This window comes from Canis aureus, chromosome 2 (genome assembly GCF_053574225.1).
Source record: "Canis aureus isolate CA01 chromosome 2, VMU_Caureus_v.1.0, whole genome shotgun sequence".
In the NCBI taxonomy this organism is placed as follows: Eukaryota; Metazoa; Chordata; class Mammalia; order Carnivora; family Canidae; genus Canis; species Canis aureus.
In genome coordinates, this window is record NC_135612.1 from 45,432,939 (window position 1) to 45,449,773 (window position 16,835).

Sequence of the window (16,835 nt, forward strand, 5' to 3'; positions counted from 1 at the left end):
AACATTTGTGTTCTGGCTTATCGAAGGTTTTACTTTCTGACAAAACCCTGTTTTCCTTTGCAGGCTCTAAAACCTTTCTTTTAGGTAAAATGAGTATGTCAATCCATTTGTATTTATGCTGAGACAGGCTGTGGACCACATTGTGAAACTGGTGTGTGTATTGGGAGCAGGATTGAGTCAGCAAGGCCTTCCTTTGTCCCTCATCCACTTTGTCTCCCAGAGCTAGACCAACCCTGTGGATGAAAGGGAGAGATGTTGTTTTTGATCCAAAGACTATAAGAACTCCCTCTGTGCAAAGCACAGCAGCAGTCCCCATGCCCTGGGTCCTTGTAGAACCAAGGCCACAGAAACATAATCAGAAAAAGAATGGCTGTGTTTGTTTTGTCCCTCTTCTCATTGATGTTGGCACCGAAGACTTCTGTTGAGGGCATGCGATTACTTGGGCACCTTGATGCCAAATTTACAAGGACACGGATCCGTTGAATTAAGGAGTTTACTGTTGTTTCTAGTACTCTAGTTTTGTTTTTTCCTTCAGTGATTCAGCCTCACATGATAGTAACTTAGTAAACATATTCACGTCAGTAACCTGTGAATCTGAAACTTGGCATATCTCAAACTCAATTTCTGTCTCCTTTTAGAAAAATGGGCTCTGTTTTTTCTTTCATTTTCCCATTTGTATGATTATCATTGTCTTTGTTGTCTAGACCCAGAAGTTTACTTGAACCTCTGAATTGTTTTCCCTTTCTCTTTTGCTTCCTATTTGCTAACTGATCAAGTCCCACTGAATCTTTCTCGCTTCCATGTCCCAATGCTATCCTCTCTATTTCTGTGCTATCTTCTCAAATATTCCTGTCTGAATTACTGCCATAATGCTCTGAGTTCTTTTTTCATCACTTACCCAATATGATTCTCTGCTCCAACCACCTCTCTTCTACTTATGCTCCCATGGCTAGTGTCTCACTTTTGTTTTCCCATCCAGAACAAGATAGCTTTTACTTTTCATACATTTCAACTCTCATTCTTTAGCAAACCTGCTTCGACTTCAGTGAATGCTTTCCTTCTGGATGTTAATTATCATTTACCATGTCCTTCATTATTCTCATTTGAGAAAACAAATGAAGTACCTAATTCAGCCTTCTAGAAGCTCTTAAGATTATGGACATGATTGTAAGAAGTTTTTAAATCTGATCAGGAAGTTAGGTATTGAGGTAGGTAGTAACAGTAATAATGATAATAATAACAATCATATTGATGCTAGTAATTATTGATTGAGTCACTTTTATGTGCCAGGAAATATTTTGAACATTTTGTTGTCATTGGGACTCTTTAATGTTGACAATAACCCTATTAAATTGTTATTCAGTATCTTACTTCTCAGATATGAAATTTGAGGTACAAACAGGCTCAGTCCAATGAAGAACAAGTTTTAAAAGAGTTCTGAAAGATTATAAGAGCCCAGCAGGAGAAATGACTCTCATCTGGTTGGGAAAAGTTTTATGAAATAGCTTTAAAAGGAAAAGGAAAGTGATTTGGTGTTTTCCACTTAATTGATTAGAAATGCTACCTCTTTCAGCCTTATATTGTTGTAGTTCTATGAGTTCATGTTTGTGCTGGGCAGTAAGCTCTTTTCCAGTGGGTCAGTGGCTTCCTGATAGGTTTGTTGAGAGGATTTAATGGGATTAAAAAAGTGAAATAATTAGAGAAGAACTTGGAACACGATAGTTTTATATGTGTTAAATGTCACCATCATCATCCTCACCACCATCATTACCACCATCTTCACCATCACCACCACCATCATTCATAACCATGCATTACATGTCACTATATACCAGTGACCAAAATAATGACCAAGGTTCCAATACTAACATCAATAGTACACTTGGTTGTGTGGCCTTAGTTGAAGATTTTTAATACCAGACTCAGTTAATCTTTCCAGAGCAAAGACATTTTTGTGCTTCATTAATAGACAATTGGGAATCATCACTTCTCATATTTGCCATTCTTCCAGGGGAGGGAGGCTGCAGTATCCTCTGCTTGGGAAAAGTATCTATGACTCCCTGAACACACCTTTCTGTGCCTCTAATTACCTTTAACTTTTCTGTATCCTTGTTGCCAAAGTGGATTCCATTTACATGCTCCTCTATAAAAACACTTATTTTAAAGTTCATTATCAAGTTTATTAACAAGTAATAGTTCTGAAACATCTAAACTAAAATTGAATTTATGGTTGACCAAAACTTTTTCACAAATCATTTGTCTTTTAAATTAAATGCATTTTAGAACTATATAAAAATCATTTGTGATTTAACTGACAAAGTTAAGGTAAAACATATGCTGCTGGTGACTCATTGGCTCTTGGAATAAAACAAATGATGAAGAGTGCTGGTCATGTGAAAAACAATCATTGAAGCATTTCTGTCCAGAAAGCCGCTTGTCCAGAAATATTGACTATTTTTTTTCTGAGTTCTTCTGAAGTAAAAATTATGTAAAGAGTTTTGTGTACAGGCATTATTATCAAGGACATGTCCCTTCTTATTTGACTTTCCCAAAATTCACATTCTTTTTGGTAAAATATGTTTGGTAAAATAAAGGGAATTTTCCTAAAATGTATATATAAATGTATATGTTGCTAACACTCTATTTGTTCATTTTTTTAAAGATTGATTTATTTTACAGATAGAGAGAATAGGGGTTGGAGGAGGGGCAGAGGGAGAGCGAGAGAGAGAATCTGAAGCAGACTTCCTGCTAAGCCCAGAGCCTGACCTGGGGTTCCATACCAGGACCCTGAGATCAGGACCTGAGCCAAAGCCAAGAATTGGCTGCTTAACTAACTGAACCACCCAGGTGCTCTTGTATTTGTTCATTTTTATATTTGATCCACACCAATGTTCTACAGCATAAATGTACTCCATATATAATCTGAATGAAAAAGATTTGTCCACATAATTGATTACCTGAGTTAAAAGAAAGGTTAAAATATATATATATTTAACTTTTTATATATTAATAAATATATATATATTTAACTTTTTTTTTTTTTTTTTTTTTTTTTTTTTTTACCATTTAGAGATCTCCCCACCCCACTTGGCCACCTCCTTTCAAGACAGTTAAAAAAAAAATCCCTAAACACACCTTGAAGTTTCCAAAAGTAAAAAGAAATCCAGTCTGAAGGGTAACATGAATTTTCTTATCCCATTATTTATGGCAAATTTTTAATTGAAAAATCGGGAAAAGGTAAAAGAAACATAACTTCTAAATGAAGTTTAAAATGGTCAGATACATTTTGCTTTTTAATTCATTATCCTCATTTCTCTCATACTGCTGCTGAGTTTGGGGATCCCTGGGATAGAAGATCATCACTTTAGTTTCTTTTTTCTTTCTTTCTTTCTTTCTTTCTTTCTTTCTTTCTTTCTTTCTTTCTTTCTTCTTTCTTTCTTTCTTTTTTTCTTTCTTTCTTTCTTTCTTTCTTTTCTTTCTTTCTTTTTCTTTTTCTTTTTCTTTTTCTTTTTCTTTTTCTTTTTCTTTTTCTTTTTCTTTTTCTTTTTCTTTTTCTTTCTTTCCTTCCTAGAGATGGAGGGGTGGGCAGAGGAAGAGGGAGAGACAATTGTAAGTAGTCTCCACACCTAGTGCAGAGCCCATTGCAGGGCTCAGTCTCACCATCCTGAAATCATGACTGAGCTGAAATCCAGAGTTGGTCACTTAACTGACTGAGCCACCCAAGCACCCCCCTTTAGAGCTTTCTTAAACAAGAATACTGAAACACAAATGAATATTCAAGTGATTTTAATGGGAATTTCTGATTGTGTGGTGGGTTTTCCTTAAAGACAGTACATTTTTTTAAAAAATGATCATTTTCAAGCTATTTTATGAATTAATTGATATAACGAATTGATTTGTTATTTCTAATCTGAATCAATGTGTGATTGAGTTTTCTGTGACACACAGAGAAATCATAAACAAGGCCTACACCAACTATAACGAGGTCTCAGAAAAACATGAATTCAATAGTAAGTTTGAAGTAGGTTAGAGTACTTTAACACTCAAATTTGTTTCTGTTTGCAGTTTTAAAATGCACATTTTCTCAGTACTTAAAAAACATTAAGTCCTCAAAACAGAATTATAAAATTTTTGGAAAAACTGTATAAAGAAGATTACTTTCTTATAACTACTCAAGGACACCCTTTATTAACATTAAGTTTTAATTTCTTATACATGATGTGTAGAGGTGATGCGCAGATATATAACAATCAGTTCAGCAGAGACATCAACCAACAGGAAACATTGCTGTATGAAAGCAATCAATTGGGCAGCCCCGGGTGGCTCAGTGGTTTAGCACAGCCTTTGGCCCAGGGTGTGATCCTAGAGACACAGGATTGAATCCCAGGTCGGGCTCCCTGCGTGGAGCCTGCTTTTCCCTTTACTTGTGTCTCTGCCTCTTTCTCTCTGTGTGTCTCTCATGAATAAATAAATAAAATCTTAAAAAAAGAAAAAAAAGAAAGCAATCAATCTGGGTGAATGATGTTTTGCTGAATATCATGGCTGTTTTGTGTATACAAATATATGTCTATACATAATGTATACAGTTATAAGTTTGTATATTAGTTGGGTATGGTTATACAATATACGATCTAATAAGTTTATGTTTTGAATATAATTGCAATATTGATGTTTATATTATCTTATTGTTTATTTCTGATTAATATGTGAAAAAACAGAATAGTTACCAGTCGTATTAGAAATGTAAATTTATTTTCAGGGAAGGATGGATTTTCAAACTACTTAACAAAGACTTTCAAAACACCTATCTATTAGCAATGACTATATAAAGTGTGAATCATTCTCAGCAAAACCATAGAGAAGCTGATGGAGGAACTTTTGTGGGGCAATATTTTCCTATCAATGACAGAGTTACAGCATGGAATTTTAAATAATCATGGCTTTTTAAGCTATTTGTTTGCACCTTTTTCACCAATTAATTAATTTTTTTAGTACTATCCCCCAGCATTTAGCCCTTAGAAATAAATATTTTACTCTATTAAAATATCATTTGACTATCCAACTTCAGAAAACAAGTTGAGCATATCTAGAATGAATTTAAGAAAGTTTCTTTAAGAGGCAAAATTGTATTTTGGATACCATCGTGATTGTGTTGGTACTAAGTAACAACAGACATTTTACAGAGTCTCAATGAAGGATTAAGTTCACCTTGCAGCTCACATATTAAGATATCCTTCCCCAAATGAGTAATCATTAACTTTTAAACCCACAAGGGAGTTTTAAGGTATTTTTGAGACATGAGGGGAAAGGAAAGGTGCTCCATCTTTCTGCTTAAAACTCCAAGGTGCTTTGGGAAATCAGAAAGGATTCATATAAGATTAGGGTGATAGATAAATGATAGATAGATAGATAGATAGATAGATAGATAGATAGATAGATGATAGATAGATAAGGACTTATGCCATCAAGAGTCGGCTGTTTGATATTAGGTTAACCAGTGTGCTCAACTGATTGTGAAGAGGGATTTCTTTGTTATAACACATCTACCTACACTGGTTGGTTATTACAAAAGTACACTTACCTGAGCAGCCATTGAGATGTGGAAAGCCTAATAAAGAATCAACTGAAAATTAGATTTTACAGCAAACGTGCACTTCATCACACATGGTTAAGATCACAGAGTACATTACAGAGTAGCCTCACCTCCCATTGGATGTGAAGCTGCTACAGAAGCCCACACTTTTGCATTTATTCACACCCCAAAATGTCCTGTATCAGGGAATTCACTCCATCAGAGAAGAGCGATTTCCAGCCTCATTTGTGTTTGAAACATGAAAACAACATAACAGCTGCATGCTGCATTGAATAAGGAAGATACACATGCATTTAAATCACTTATATCTTACTTTTTTATGATGCAATTGTGAATTATGTTCTTTTTGCATCTGTAATTAGAGGGCAGAACAGATGGTGAAAGCTTCGTTTAAAGTGATGTGTCCATTAAAATAACCTATGCTGCCAAATGATTGTTCACTCTAACAGGGTATTCATTCACTATGGCAGGCACTTTGCTGTACTGAAATATGTTGCAAAGGCCCCTGGACTATACAAGACGCTTATTATTTTTAAGGGCTTTCCAATAAAAGGGTTCACTGTAGCACAGCTAGCTTTGTACCTCATTTATCTTCTGAGCATATGTTTTACTATATTGTTCTAATTAAAAAGTGACCTTGTATATAATGATCAGAACTCAGTGCTCAAAATGATTCATATAGGAGCTGGGGATATGAGAAGACAGTCCAAGCCATATTAAAATGGGCAGTGAAGTGGGGGTGAGAGCCATGTCTCTGATGGAGAAAATCTTCTCCCAAGATCATAGTGCAAAGAGTTTCAAAGATTCTGTTCAGCTCAGAGATGCATTAATTACACATTTTGTGGAGAAGGTTTTTGATGGGGAAAAAAAAACACATAAAGGTAAAGGTCATCATGAAATTTGATTCAAAGATGCCCATATAAAATTTAGTTATTTTACATTTGACCAAAGCCAAATACCGACTTCTACATTGTTGGAAGATATTATAGATACATTTTGTTTTGCTTTGCTTGGCCAAGATATGTTGGGACTTTTTGGCATGTCAGATTCATCAGTGCTAATAATAAATATTATTGAACTTTTATTTTTATCAACTTCTGAGGACAAAGAGCTTTCAAATGTCATTTCATAGAATGTCTTGAACTCTGCAAAATAGTCACGATTTTCATACTATGGAACCAGTTTTAAAGAGATTAGGAAAATGATCCTATCCATCTGGTAATTCAATTTTTAAAAAAATATTGAAAACAATTGATGAAAACATAAATGAGTTTTTCATGGAACTTTTTAATGTAATTTCTTAGGAAAGGATTTTCTAAGTCAAAATTGAAAAAAAATAAAAAGCATACCATTAAAATGCAAATATCTAACTAGGAAAAAATTTGTAACTGATATGAAAGGAAAAGTGTTATCCTTAATATGTGAAGAGCTCATACAAATCAATAAGAAAAGTACTGAGATTCCTAGAAGGAAAATATTGCAAGGGCAAATCAGCTTACGGGAAGGAATACAAATTGCTAATAAAAATAATAAACTGTTCAACTTTATTTGTAGTCAGATTATTTTCAAATAAATAACAAGAAGTAATATTTTCAACTAAACATTGGGAGCCATTCTTAATATGCTCATACTCATTCCTGGTGAAGGTTCAGTAATAAAGCCATTGTGGTAAAGGGAACAGATGTTGGAATTATCTTTCTTTCTTTATTTCTTTCTTTTCTTTTTTTTAAGATTTTATTTACTTATTCATGAGAGACACAGAGAGAGGCAGAGACACAGGGCTCCCAATGGGGAGCCCAATGTGGAACTCGATCCCAGGACCCCAGGATCACACCCTGAGACGAAGGCAGATGCTCAATCACTGAGCAACCCAGGCACCCCTGGAACTGTCTTTCTGAAAAGTACTTGAACCGTTTAAATTCAGAACATTAAAAATCGTGTATGTTGTAGTCATTAATTCTACTTTTAAAAGTCAAAAGTAAAGAATCTCACGGAAACATGGTTAAAAATCTGCACCTGGATATTAATAATATTATTTATTGAATTAAAACCTTGACAACCACATAAATACCAACACCTGGTAACAGTTTGACAAATTTTAATATTTTTATATAATGCTCAAATACTTTACCATTAAAGATAGTGTTCTATGCTGGGGATTTACTCCAAAGATACTGATGCAATGAAACGCTGGGACACCTGCACCCCCATGTTTATAGCAGCAATGTCCACAATAGCCAAACTGTGGAAGGAGCCTCGGTGTCCATCGAAAGATGAATGGATAAAGAAGATGTGGTCTATGGTCTATGTATACAATGGAATATTACTCAGCCATTAGAAATGACAAATATCTCTTTGTGTCTTCCTCAATTTCTTTCAGAAGTGTTCTATAGTTTTGAGGGTATAGATCCTTTACATCTTTGGTTAGGTTTATTCCTAGGTATCTTATGCTTTTGGGTGCAATTGTAAATGGGATTGACTCCTTAATTTCTCTTTCTTCAGTCTCATTGTTAGTGTATAGAAATGCCACTGACTTCTGGGCATTGATTTTGTATCCTGCCACGCTACCGAATTGCTGTATGAGTTCTAGCAATCTTGGGGTGGAGACTTTTGGGTTTTCTATGTAGAGTATCATGTCATAGGCGAAGAGGGAGAGTTTGACTTCTTCTTTGCCATGCTCATGGATTGGCAGAATTAATATTGTGAAAATGTCAATGTTACCCAGGGCAATATACACGTTTAATGCAATCCCTATCAAAATACCATGGACTTTCTTCAGAGAGTTAGAACAAATTATTTTAAGATTTGTGTGGAATCAGAAAAGACCCCGAATAGCCAGGGGAATTTTAAAAAAGAAAACCATATCTGGGGGCATCACAATGCCAGATTTCAGGTTGTACTACAAAGCTGTGGTCATCAAGACAGTGTGGTACTGGCACAAAAACAGACATATAGATCAGTGGAACAGAATAGAGAATCCAGAAGTGGACCCTGAACTTTATGGGCAACTAATATTCGATAAAGGAGGAAAGACTATCCATTGGAAGAAAGACAGTCTCTTCAATAAATGGTGCTGGGAAAATTGGACATCCACATGCAGAAGAATGAAACTAGACCACTCTCTTTCACCATACACAAAGATAAACTCAAAATGGATGAAAGATCTAAATGTGAGACAAGATTCCATCAAAATCCTAGAGAAGAACACAGGCAACACCCTTTTTGAACTCGGCCATAGTAACTTCTTGCAAGATACATCCACGAAGGCAAAAGAAACAAAAGCAAAAATGAACTATTGGGACTTCATCAAGATAAGAAGCTTTTGCACAGCAAAGGATACAGTCAACAAAACTCAAGGACAACCTACAGAATGGGAGAAGATATTTGCAAATGACATATCAGATAAAGGGCTAGTTTCCAAGATCTATAAAGAACTTATCAAACTCAACACCAAAGAAACAAACAATCCAATCATGAAATGGGCAAAAGACATGAACAGAAATCTCACAGAGGAAGACATAGACATGGCCAACATGCACATGAGAAAATGCTCTGCATCACTTGCCATCAGGGAAATACAAATCAAAACCACAATGAGATACCACCTCACACCAGTGAGAATGGGGAAAATTAACAAGGCAGGAAACAACCAATGTTGGAGAGGATGCGGAGAAAAGGGAACCCTCTTACACTGTTGGTGGGAATGTGAACTGGTGCAGCCACTCTGGAAAACTGTGTGGAGGTTCCTCAAACAGTTAAAAATATACCTGCCCTACGACCCAGCAATTGCACTGTTGGGGATTTACCCCAAAGATACAAATGCAATGAAACGCCGGGACACCTGCACCCCTATGTTTATAGCAGCAATGGCCACGATAGCCAAACTGTGGAAGGAGCCTCGGTGTCCAACGAAAGATGAATGGATAAAGAAGATGTGGCTTATGTATACAATGGAACATTACTCAGCTATTAGAAATGACAAATACCCACCATTTGCTTCAACGTGGATGGAACTGGAGGGTATTATGCTGAGTGAAGTAAGCCAGTCGGAGAAGGACAAACATTATATGTTCTCATTCATTTGGGGAATATAAATAATAGTGAAAGGGAATATAAGGGAAGGGGGAAGAAATGTGTGGGAAATATCAGAAAGGGAGACAGAACGTAAAGACTGCTAACTCTGGGAAACGAACTAGGGGTGGTGGAAGGGGAGGAGGGCGGGGGGTGGGAGTGAATGGGTGACGGGCACTGGGGGTTATTCTGTATGTTAGTAAATTGAACACCAATAAAAAATAAATTTTTTTTAAATTTTTTTTTAATTTATTTATGATAGTCACAGAGAGAGAAAGAGAGAGAGGCAGAGACATAGGCAGAGGGAGAAGCAGGCTCCATGCACCGGGAGCCCGATGTGGGATTCAATCCCAGGTCTCCAGGATCGCGCCCTGGGCCAAAGGCAGGCGCCAAACCGCTGCGCCACCCAGGGATCCCTAAAAAATAAATTAAAAAAAAAATAAAATAAATAAATCTTAAAAAAAAAAAAAAAAGAAACGATAAATACCCACCATTTGCTTCGACGTGGATGGAACTGGAGGGTATTATGCTGAGTGAAATAAGTCAATCAGAGAAGGACAAACATTATATGGTCTCATTCATTTGGAGAATATAAATAATAGTGAAAGGGAATAAAGGGGAAAGGAGGAAAAATAAGTGGGAAATATCAGAAAGGGAGACAGAACATGGAAGACTCCTAACTCTGGGAAAGGAACTAGGGGTGGTGGAAGGGGAGGTGGGCGGGGGGTGGGGGTGACTGGGTGGCAGGTACTGAGGTGGGCACTTGATGGGATGAGCACTGGGTGTTATTCTGTATGTTGGCAAGTTGAACACCAATAAAAAAATAAATTTATTATTAAAAAAAATAGTGTTCTACAGGAAACAAACTGATGATTGCCAGAGGGAACCTCGAGGGTTGGGCAAAATGGGTGAGGTGAGTGGGAGGTCCAGGCTTCCAGTTATGGAATGAATAAGTCAAGGGGATAAAAGATACAGCATAGAGCATATAGTCAGTCAATGGTATTTTAATATCTTTGTGCAGTGACAGATGGTAGCTATACTTGTGAACATAGCATAACATATAGACTTGCCAAATCACTATGTTGTACACCTGAAAACTAGTGTAACATTGTGTGTCAACCAAACTATAGTAAAATATATATATATATTTTATTTACATATAAAAATATATAAAATAAAAAATAAATAAAATGTTCTTAACATTTGGATTCTGTTTGCATGCAAGGAAGAAATCTTATGGAAGAATGACTTACAAACACGTGTTCATTATGAAAATTCATTTCTGGCAAACTGAATTCCATCTCTCAGGCAGCCTTCCCTTAAATTTTGGTTAATCAATGAGAGATTCTCATACTTGGGCAGTTTTTCTGCACCAGCCTTTTTGTAAGTAGTTAATGATCTGTAAACACCGTTTAAATGCACCAAGGGAGTTCACCATTTAGAAGTATTCTGTAGGGAGCCCTTTGTAAAGGGAAAGTCTTGGGATAATACAAATATTCACCTCTCCACAGTTTTTGATTGGTTTCAACATCTATTTTAAAATACTTTTGGTGGAGTTTCCAGTCATTATTAAAGATGCTTTTATTTTTGAAAAAGAAATCACTCTCATTTTACCAGAGTAAATGTTTTCCCCACCTTCTTTGGTAAATTCAAATTTGCTTTTGTAGTACAAGGGTGTGCTGTGGATGTCGAAAAATAATTGAATGATAGTGGTGTGGTCTTTGGATTTTTTGAATTGGGATTTATGGGATCCCATAAATATTCTTCCAGCTTTTTGATGAGCATTGTCAAGCTGGTGTCCGGCTGATGGGTGTGGGAGCAAACACAAGTTAAACTAAGCAGCTTTGCATTCTTCTGAGAAGGTCTTAGAAATATCCATGGACTCAATATTCCTGTGGAAATGCTGGGGAGAATTAACAGCTCTCCCTGATGTTGGATGGTAGGAGTTCCATGAGGTTCCATGCCTACACTTCCTACCTGACTCTCATGCAATCCCCCAATGTCCCCAAATATCCTGATGTGGGCTGATGATAATTAACACCAGGTTCATAGGGAGATCATGAGGATTGCAGAGATGGTAAAATTGTAATGATTCTCAATCCTGCACAGGGAAATCAAGCACTTATTGCATTCTGGGTGTCTTGATTGCTTTCCTGTCAAACTCCACTATGGATTGTAAACTTCCCAAGTGCAGGTGGAAGGCCTTTTCTCCATTTCTTCCCCAGAGCTTACTCCAGACACCGGCATAGAGTCCGTACATCCTGGTTTTAGCAATCTGTGTTTTCTTCTCTTTCACTGGACTCCACTGAAAGCAGAAGTTTCTGTGGAGTGTTATACTTTAAAGTCTTAAAAGGCTGCCTGTGTATTCCAAGGATCAATAATTCTGCCAGGACTTCTTTTATTTTTATTTATCAGCATCTCTTCCATCACCATTAGCTACTTCACACAAGGCCCTGGACAAAATTTAAAGGTACTTTACCTGTCATTAGGACCTCAGAACCTAGTTTCTTCATGACAAAATGTGGTTAATCAGCAATAAAGAGATTAAGTATTTGGCATTCAAGGATCAGACTTTTCACAAATGTAAAAATATTCTAGACATATTCTTTATTGATTTAAAATGGAAGCAGGATGTAAAAGGAGTACAGAACTAATATCAAATGAAGAATAGCTGACTCTACATTAAAATATGGTTGCCAAACATACCAGTAGAAAATGGTTCTTTTGTGTTTTTTTTCTTTTATTATGAAAACTCAATTTTAAAATATCAATATTTTATGCTTTAATTTTTGATCTCTGACCAAGCTATTTGTCATTGTTGGAGTGGTGTTCTGCAGCCACTACTTATATGCTTTTTCATTGGAAAATGGGTCTTTGGTGATCATTCTTTTTCACCAAGTGCATCTATCTTTCTAGGTTAAGACTTTCGGGCTTTACTTCCCCAAAGGTTACATCTATAATAATTGTGTTACCCTACCTGACAGTGGCCATTTCTCAATTATTCTAACTCCAGTATTTGTGGTTTCCAGAATGAGTACATGTCTTATTTCTTCCCATACACAGATGTTTGCTTAATGAATGCCTGTGGTTTGTTTCCTCTGCCCCAGAAAATTAAGAGGCCATAGATCAGAGGAGAAAATGCTAATTCAAAGGCCAGGCATGGTTTGGTTTAAAGTTTTGTCAGCCTGGTAAAATGGTTGAGAATTCTATGGTTTGTTCAAAGGATTTCTTGAGCCTAGGCAGGTTTCAATTCATTAAGGTCAATTCAAGAAGATTTGCAGCTTTACCTACCTGCCAAGCTAGGTGAATCCTGAGTGTGTGTGTGTGTGTGTTTGTGTGTGCACGTGCATACACTCCCTGAAACCTTGAGCATTGCTAATTCTGATTATGAAGGAAGGTGATGATTAACATGTTCTCACAGAGGACATTTTTCAGGTCTTGAAGAGACCTGTTGGGGTAAACACTTACAAGATCATAGAGTCGGGCAGGACCAAAGCAGCAGCATCATGAAAGCACCTTCAACCTGAAGTGTTCTCATGGATCTATGCACCAGCGAGCGACACAAACTGCCTAATGCGGTATGTCAAGATAGCAATAACCTTTAATGGCAAACTGTAAAATGAAGCATTATGTTAGCCAGCAGAAAAGAAAATGCAAATTGATTCTCTTTTTGTTTAGATATAAGTGCTTATCAAGGTTAGTAGGTATTCAAGGTCTGTGACACCAGAATAATTTGTTTCATTGTAACACATGGAAAAGGAGGGCCCTCCGGGCTTTCTGAGTAACTCAGGTGGCCAGAAAGAATTCTGCAGTCTGAGCTCTCGACAGCCTCATCTCCACTTGTCTGCTACCCTATTCAGGGAGAACGGAAGTTCAGAACTGAGCCCTTTTCAAAAATGAGATGATAGAATTAGTAGTTATGGTGGATGAGAGCTAGTCCTATCTTGCTCCTTGGTGAGATAGCAGAATTGAAACTTGTATTTTGTCTTAAACTGTTTTACAGTTGCCTATTAGGCAAAGGCTTCCCAAGTGCTTCATCGGAGGCTTTTGGATGCTACAAGTCATTCGCTGTCCAGTCTTGCCAGTCACAAATTCTTATTGGACAGCAGAGTAGTTAAGATATCTGTGAATCGATTTAGCTGGCATAAAAACCACACCCAACCCCACCACCAGGTCTCTAATCTAAAAAGTCCAGAGGACCCTTTTATGCTGATCTTGTCACTACCCTGAGGTAACAGCTTCATCTTGGGGTGCTGTCATATAGGGATACTTATTGTTTGGTGAAGCAATTTTTTGGCAATGCCTTCATGCATCTCTACCCAGATGGTGGCTCAGGAAGAGGGAAGGTAGGAGGACAGAAGGAATCATACTGAGGAGCAAACCTTTTCATTTGCAATACTGTGTCACAGTGAGAGCTACTGAATGTCTTTTTCCAGTACAGGTAATCTCTAATGACAAGGCTATTTTGTGGAGATTTCAGCAATGGTAAAGATGGCTGCTCAGAATCCTCTTTTAATTGGTAAGTAGATGCAAAATGCAACTGATCATTCTCAAGCACATTAATGAAACAGATGCAGTCAGCTCCATATAAGTAGAATTGAGTGTAAAAATGGCTCCATTTCTCTAATTCTTTGGTAGGATTTTGGTATTTGGATCTTCCTTCCAGTAGGTTTCTGAGTGATGTGATCTTAACTGAAAACATGGAGCCTTTTATTTGGTGGGTTGTTAAGTGATGGGAATAACTAGCAAGTTGCTACTCTGGGGAATTGTATGAGTGCAATACCAAAAATATGTAAGACACAATCACTTTCCTCAGGGAACTTTCAGCTGCATGTTTGCTGGTCTCTCATGCTACTGCTCTGAAAATAAATGGAGCATTTTCCCCCTTGGGAATAGATCATTATCTGTTAAGGGAAAAAGCACGAAGAAGTTTTATACTAATTAAGAATAATAAAATATTAAAAATGAGGCCGTGTGAATGATTTCTTTGGTTTGTAATCAGCAAAAATAACTGGAGCTACCTTATTGGGGAAAAAAAGTATTCATTGGGAAGACATGGAAGTTGTCACGAAAAGATGGAATCCAGTGGCTTCAGAATGTATGGAAACACATCAGTGCTGAAGTCCTCAAATAGCAGTTGCTTTGGGGTCTTTTCTCTTGAGTCCTAGAATTAGCTAACTCAGCTCCTGGCTCTCTGCAACTGAGAAGAAGCTCATGTAAGAAGAAAGCCACTTTCTTCCAGGGGTCTGCTGGGGGTCTGACAATGCTGCTGCCCAGGAGGAAGATATATCCCTTCCAGCTTTGTATCCTCCACAGCACCTACACCAAATGTTGGCATAAAAAATGGAGTGTTTGCAAGAAGGCACAAGCAGGGTAAATGTGAATCCACACGTGCTGACTCTGGGACACCCTTTCCTTTCTGCTACTTCCCCGAGCTTTGTGGCTGGACCTGGACCTTCCTCTTGCAGCCTATAGGTGGCAATGAGACTTTTCTCTCTCTGGCTTTTCTTTTCTTCAGGTCTGATGGTAATGACAGATCATTCAGAAACATGCTGTGTTTGGAATGAAACCAACACAGCAACGGTGTTATATACACTTCAGCCCCTATCAATCTTGACAGAACTTTTATATGGGGATTTTATGACGAAAGACTTCATATCCCATCACACCTTCCCTCAGCCAGCCACTCCCAGGGGAATATTTGCCTACAATCGCAAAAAAAAAAAAAAAAAAAGTCAAGAAAACCTACAACATATAACATATTGCCACTTCTCAAAGTAGGTAGCATCCACTGTTTCTCTTATGGACAGCACAGAGCCACATGCTTTTTGGGTGTATGATGCATTCATAATACATACATTTGATATACTTAGATATTCACTTACATATATTGTACAAGCATATTCATGTATACAGCAACATTTCCTGGATATAAAGTGATAGGTCTCACACACACACACACACACACACACACACGAAGGAAAGGAAAAAGAAAGGGAAAATATTATTGCTTTCACTCCTTTATAGATAAACATCATTTGTATGTCAGCTTGGGGTGCGGGGGAAGAATTTGAAATGAGGTGTGATTAGGGCCTTTCGAAATTTTTAAAATCTTTCCTTTTTTCACTGTCCATTTTGCTAACTCTGCTTACCAACAATCAAGGCCAGTGTGCTAATTTGCCTAATTTGGAATTGGAGAGGATGTGGAATGATTTTCAACTTCTCTCGGAATACAGGGGAAGGGCCATCTGTTAGGATTAACTGGGTGTGTAAATCCCTTTTGACTCATCTTCTCTGACAACAGGGTGGAAGAGTAACTGGTCGACCACAGTGTTCTCTCACTTCACAGTAAGAACTACATTCTCCCTCAGAGAAGTCCATCAGGTAATATTACCAAGGAGAAAGAGAAAGAATAACTTGGCTGGAAGCTCTGAATTTCCCCCAGACTCGAGTCAAGAGATCATCAAGGAAGGGGTCTAGTTGTAAAGTATACCTCTCTTCCTCTGATGAGAGTGACAACCAGGGTGGCTGCAATCAGAGGGCAGCCTGCTCTCCTTTGGCAAACAAACACCCACTCTGCTAAGTGCCTTTTAATGTGCATCGAGTCTGTGTCTAGGAAGAGGATGCACAGTTGGCAAGTACAGAGCTGTAAGGGGATAGCTTTGACATGCTGATAAAGCTTCTTGGTTTACTTTGGACTTGACTTTATCATTTACTGAAGGATATTATTAGCATGGAGATGATAGCCACTCTCTGACTTCTCCAGCAAGAGCCAGTGAAATGTATATGAACAAAAGGTCTGTTATGGAGAATCCTACCTTGTTTGTTCAGTGACTTGGGGGTTCTAATCATACAACTTTAACAGAGATAAAACCTGAAGCAGAGAAAAAGAGCCCACCCAGTTCGGGGCCCCCAGGAAGATGAATGAAAGTCAGTCGTGTTAAAAATGGAAGCTCATCCAACTCCGAGCATGTGTGTTGTTTTCCCTTATTGCAAATTTGATATTATAAAAATAGATTTGCTCTTTGGAGCCAGATGGCATGCAATACTTCTCAAGTTAAATTCAGCCTTATGACAATGGCCATCGCCAACAAGGAACCACTTGGACTCTGGTGCCAAACTATGTAGCTCTTTATGAACCCTTTTCATGAAGCAAGCACTTCTAAACCTT